This window comes from Crocodylus porosus, unplaced genomic scaffold (genome assembly GCF_001723895.1).
Source record: "Crocodylus porosus isolate Cpor-Errol unplaced genomic scaffold, CroPor_comp1, whole genome shotgun sequence".
Classification (NCBI taxonomy): domain Eukaryota; kingdom Metazoa; phylum Chordata; order Crocodylia; family Crocodylidae; genus Crocodylus; species Crocodylus porosus.
In genome coordinates, this window is record NW_017728886.1 from 75,314,352 (window position 1) to 75,320,455 (window position 6,104).

The 6,104-nt window shown below is 41.3% G+C and overlaps 1 long non-coding RNA gene across 1 annotated transcript in view; it reads left to right on the forward strand.

The window, feature by feature from the left end:
- The first annotated feature begins 933 nt into the window (after nucleotides 1–933).
- LOC109311179 overlaps nucleotides 934–6,104 on the forward strand; it is an 11,996-nt gene continuing 6,825 nt past the window's right edge. The window contains exons 1-2 of the long non-coding RNA XR_002101440.1: nucleotides 934–1,021; nucleotides 1,915–1,916. This is a non-coding gene — a long non-coding RNA (uncharacterized LOC109311179). The remainder of the gene's footprint in view (nucleotides 1,022–1,914; nucleotides 1,917–6,104) is intronic.

Here is a 6,104-nt window from a genome sequence, read left to right on the forward strand (position 1 = left end):
CAGGCCCAACGTGGGGCGGGGAGTAGGCCTGAGTTGGGGGGAAAAGCTGGCCCGCGGCAGGGTGGGGAGGGAAAGAGACCAGTAGGCCTGGTCTGATGCAGCTGTGGCTGTCTCCTCTCCCCCTCCCCTTCAGGCCCGGGCCCACTCCTGTCCCACCCCCTCCTCAGCATTGGCCCCGAGCTCACTTCTCCCATCCCTGAGTGGGCCTGATGTGGGTGGGGGAGGACTGGGCGCGCTGTGACGTTGACAGTGATGGTGGGGCCAGGGGAGGCACTTGCTCCCTCCTGCCCCCCGTCATTCTTGATGGGCAATTGGATAGTTCTTTAATAAACACATATAGCTATCCAAATTATCTGAATAAATACTAGGAGATATCCTTTTCAGTGGACAGATAAAAACAAAAGTCTGAGCCCACATTTCTAGATTTCTAGAACAGAGTGGGAATCTGAATGACCCCACATTTCTAGATTTCTAGAACAGAGTGGGAATCTGAATGACCCATTAGTACTAGAGGATAATATGATAGGCTTAGTATTTTGTCATTGAACTTCCACTGAACTTGGTATACTGATCTCGACCTCTCCAGGTAGTTGATTCCCAAAGGATGGCCCTGTTAAAAATTCCTTTTCAGGATGTTTGGCTTACAGACACAAAAGTTGGTTTTTAAAGAGAGCTCCATGCAGGGTGTCCGAACTTGTTAGCTTCTGGATGCCGTTCTGGGTACTGGACACTACCATGACTGAATAGCTCAAACTTAGTATTAATTACAGCATCTGTCCCAAGTTCACTGTTTAACCTTAAACAACATCTTTAAAGTGGATATTAAGAGATTGGGGGAAACACTGAATTGTGGAAAGCTTCCAATTTTCTCTGTCTTTTTAATCTCTTGCAGGATGCCCGCCAGAAATTTCGCTCAGTGCTGGTAGAAGCTACAGTGAAACTAGATGAACTGGCAAAGAAGATTGGAAAAGCTGTGGAAGACTCTAAACCTTACTGGGAAGCCCGGAGAGTAGCCAGGCAGGTGAGAGAGTTTTTAAGCTTACACTGGTAATTGCATAGAGGCATGACACTAATTGTGAAATATGGATGGAGTGCGTTACATGTTGCTATTAATAGTGTCCAAAGCATAGACATTTGGTGGAGTTGCATGCTTGCAATATGAATTGATGATGAACTCTATTCTCCCCACCCCCGGCAGCTGTGGATGCTTCAGTCCAAAAGCAACAACATAGGGCACAAGACATCAGTAGTTAAAAGGCATATTGTATTCTCCTCTGCTAATGATGGCCTTTCAGACACTAAAGACCCACTCATGCTCCCCCCTCTCAGCAGCTGTAATTGCTTCAAAACCAATTACACAACTTGGATTTCTGTTTCTTGCGTTTAAAAAGAGATCTAAATGCTAAGTGGCTGAGCTACAAAAATTGAAGGGGTTTGGATGTGTTCAATCCTGCTTCTGCTGCCCTGTCACCAAGAGAACTCTGTCCTGATTTTTCTTGCTGAAACCTAAAATATATTACTCTTAAGTAGGCAGTGAATCCTCCTTCTTGTGGTGCAGTATCACTTGGTTCATGTTGCCTGCAACTGTAAAACTTGGGTGTCTAAAGTTAGGTACCTCAATACATATTGCTCACTTCATTTGGGTCAGGTAAAACCCACTTGTCTGTGGCAGGTGAGGGGTGCAAGAGCAGTGGCTATACAGGGGGTGAGTGACTGAGTGCAAGGCATCTACTTCTCTTTGAAGAAGCCAGGGGACAGTATTTGGCAAACGACCAGACCAGGTGCTAATTTCAGTTTGTGTGTTTGTGTAATTGGAGAGGAGACCAACCCATATGGTTCTCTTCTAGTTACTCTCAATGTGGGTGGGAATGAAATAGGGAGCAGAGTGTCAGCATTCAGAAAGAAAGGAGCCAGGCGTGATTCTGATTTCAAGGCCATGCCTGTTAATGGGGAGTGGAAGTGAGAGAGGAAGAGAATGATAGGGGAGACTCCTTTTTAATATAAAAAGTAGATCAGGTACGTTTTTGGGAGTGCAGAAGGGGAGAGAGAGAATGAAAGCAAGGAAAGAAGAAAATATACAAAGGGAAGATGAAATACATTCTTAAAAGAAGGTAGCAAGTCCTCCATGTTTTCTGTCAAGGGGAAAAAGGCAAGGGTGGATAAAGCACAGGAGATGGACCAAACAACAACTTCAAATTTATTAAATAGACAATTGCGCAATAAATAGCACATCTGTGTTAATTACCAATGCAAGACTTTGGCATCAAGGCTTTGGTTGGAATAGTAATGATGGGTTTAGTAGGCTTAGTGGTCAGGCTAGGAGATGTGGGGAGGCAAAAATTTGAGTTGTGTTTATAAGCAGAATGCTTATGTGCTTAAAAATGTGGTAGATGCCAGATAGATGTGATCTCTGCTGCAAAAAGCTTAGACAACACCAGAGAAAAGACTTAACAAAACAGCAGTGCAGCAGGGAACAAGAGATTGGTGGTGACAAAACAAGATCTGAGAGTCATTTGAGTGTATGTGTACTTTGTATTTGTTGCATTTAATAGCATGTGACTAATGTATAGATGAAGCATGTTTTTGTAATTCCACCAAAATAAATAATTTGTAAATTTCAAAATACTTAAAATATTTTAAATTAAAAAGATCCCTTATTCCAGATCTCTTGCTCATCTAGATGCTAATGCCATTCAGCTTTATTTAGCTGTAGGACACACCATCTCTCTTTTTGGTGGACTTCTAGCTCTCTTAGTGTGCTGTTGCTCAAGAGAAGCAATATCACCACAAAAAAAAATCATTGTGAGGTCCTGTTGAGCTAAAAACTGTACAGCTACAGAGCAAAAGAGATTTCTCATGATTGTTGGCTAAGGTCTTGAGACATAAAAATATTTACTGTCAAGGAGAATACAGTAGTGTTCACATTATGTATAGAATTTTACACAGAGGATGATGCAATGGTGTAGTTGCATCCCCTTTGATTTCTGATCCAGCCAAAGTTTAAAACAAACTTCCTGCCAGTGGTAGCAGCATTTCTATCCAGGCAGTAGTGAAGGGGGTCACGTGACTCCATGGCTCATTGAAATCTACCTGATTCCCTGTAAACTCTGTTCCACAGGTATTAACAACCCTCTCTCCTTTTTTTTTTTAATGGTCTTAATGTTCCCCTTATCATACTATTCTTTCTTCTACAATGCTGCTGTCTTAGGAGCTCCTGGTAATGTAGCTCCTATTTCAAAGCCCTGCAGACTGTTTTCAACTGTAACTAAAAACATTAACTCAGGTATGGAATTAACTTTCAATGAGTCATTGGATTGCACTGTCAAGGTGGTCAGGAAGGCTTGATTTTTGCCTTATGAATCTGAGAGATGTACATTTAATTCTGATGACTACAGGACTAATGAAACAACATCTTTTGATTATTTTTGCCTAGTTGTGGTTTTTAATACATAATGCATAATAAGCAAATTAATGCACATGCCAATAAAGTTATATTTGCTTTTGCTTCAATCTTAAACTGAATAATACAGCTGTAGCCCCCTAACATATTAGTAAAGCTTCTAGTTTCTTTTTACCTGGGGAAAAATGTGTTGTATGTGATGATGCACCATACCATCTGCTCCCCCCTTTTCAAAATTCTAGATCTTATGTGACGGCATGGGTAGATTTACAAGAAAAGTTACTTTGTAAACTAGGTAGAAAACATGCCTTGTCTTTCTGTCATATTTTTAAAACTGATTCTCAAAACTGCATAGATGCATTGGCAGCTGAAGTGACAAAATGAGTCTTATCTTTTGCACTTCCCATTTCATATTTTTCTAATTACCTTTTAATATAGAAATATCCTACTTAAGTTTTTATTTCAGCCTTCTTTTTGCTCAAATAAGGTATAGTTCTTTCTGAACTTTCAAGCACAAGGTCCTTTGCAGCTGAAATAATGTGGTTAAAAATGTGGTTTCCCAAACTATTTTTTAAAGTATGTGTGGGGAGAGAGAAAAATCTCCCAAACTACTCTGTGCCACCCACATAAGCACTAACATATTTATTTATTGCTCAGTAAGGAGAAGTCTAAATTACAAATGTATGGGAATGAAGATCTGGCTTTTACTGTCAGTTAGATTAGCTGAAATGACAAAGTTGTCCCAAGTAACTCAGGTTCAGAGTGTTGAATTCTTGCCTCCTTTAAGCTGGGTGTCTTGATGCCAACTGTGTTGAGTCATACCAAGAAGGTTGGCTTCAGTAATGCACCAGCATGGTTCTTCTAGCAAAACATTTTGTGTTGCATCTGTTAAGGTGAGACCAATTAAAAGTGTTATGAAGCTTTAAAGTACAAACTTTAAAAGTACCAGGCTTATAGGTGAAGGTAAATACATCCTTTAGGGCAGCTTGAGACTGAGGCTTTTCTTGTCCTTTTTCTTATTCTGTTTTGTGCAATAGTGCACTGGCTGGAAAACTTTGTGAACTTGAAACAAATAAAGGTCCAAAGTGAGAGGTTTGTAACATCTTCTCATGCCAGGGCAGAGAAGTATCAGCTTGGTTGGAGACCAGAAACTCTCCTACAGTGTGAGGATGGTTCCTGGGTTGGTAGGACTTTTATCTTCTACTCCCTGTCCATTTAGTAGAGCTGGGACAGAAACTAGTCATCGCCAAAGCATTCACTGTAGACTGGCAAACTCTTAGGATCTATAAAACCTTCACCATATGTGAAAGGGATGAGCACTAAATATTTTTGTGCAATGTCCCACAATCATATTCATTATTAAAATATATATTTTAATGAGGCATGCATTTGGTGAGGGAAATACTGCCTAGGAAGCTGAGCATGTAAAAGGGCTTAATTCTCTTTCTCCAGTCTTCTGTATTCAGAAGAGAAACTGGCTATGATAGCAGCCTCCATTTTGTTACTGTTTTATGTGGTTGTTTGGGTTTTTTTGTTTTTAGTGGGCTTTTTGGAAATATCACCTGGTAGTCGGTCACCACTGCCATTTGTTGCGGTCCATCATACATTATTACCAGGGATCCAGGTTTTCTGTTTGCCATGAAAAATGTGGATTTCTCCTTCAAAGGAGGGCACCACGTGCGAGCATGTGTGCATACATGCACATGGCAGCCAGGCAGTGTGGTGGAAAGCAGCTCCCTCCAGGTAAGTCTGTGGGGGCAGAGGGCACAAGCGACATGTTGGGGTGGGGGGAGGGAAGGGAGAGGATCATGCCCCCTGAGATTCCTGTGCCCACAGCGAAGATAACTGAAATGAATGCATGTTTGTTTCCTCTTAAGTAGTCTTAGATGACACATCTCCATAGCCAGATCCTTTTTAATATTCTTGGCTTATATTCTATGTAGCAGCTTTCTATTGCAAAAGATCCATCAAAGTACATCAGAAACAATATGCATGTTGATTGCTTCACTAGAGTGGGAATGTTATGGCATGCACCCCTGGTGCCATAGACTATGAGGATAATGGAAACTGAAGAGTAATTCATTCAGTTCATGCTGTAGAAACGATGGTGGTTAGGTAGGCAAAAATGTAGTGGCCCAGTTTGAAATATTCTTAGGTAATGTGTTTGATAACATCTATTTGGTCCAGATCCAACAGCCCTACATTGAGTTACTGAATCTTCATCCCAGTTTTTTTCTAGATACTAAATAGATGGCCAACTGGTACATTGGTAGCACTTACAAGTAACAGAATTGTAGTAGCTTTCCGCATTTAACAGCCAAAACCCACTTGCTTTTGTTTGTAAAGGTGAGGAGTGATGGTTTTGTGTAGCTTGAGAAACGGTGAAGGAAGAGTGATTTGAGAAGGAAAAATGACATGTCAGCAAAACTGACAAACTTATATTCATATTTGGCAGCCTGCCACAGAGCTAGTGAAAAGCAATGGTTTTTGGCACGGTTGTAGTAAAATAACCAACTGACCTCTTTTGCTTGAAATGTTTGTTTAACCAGGTAGTACCTGAGAAGCTAATGGAGAATCATAGGATCAATGAGTCGGAAGGGACCTAGACAGATCATCTAGTCTGACCCCCTGTAGAGCACTGGGGGTGGGGTGGGGGGGGTCATAAGACCCCAGCCAGGTGCCTATCCAGTCTCCTCTTGAAGAT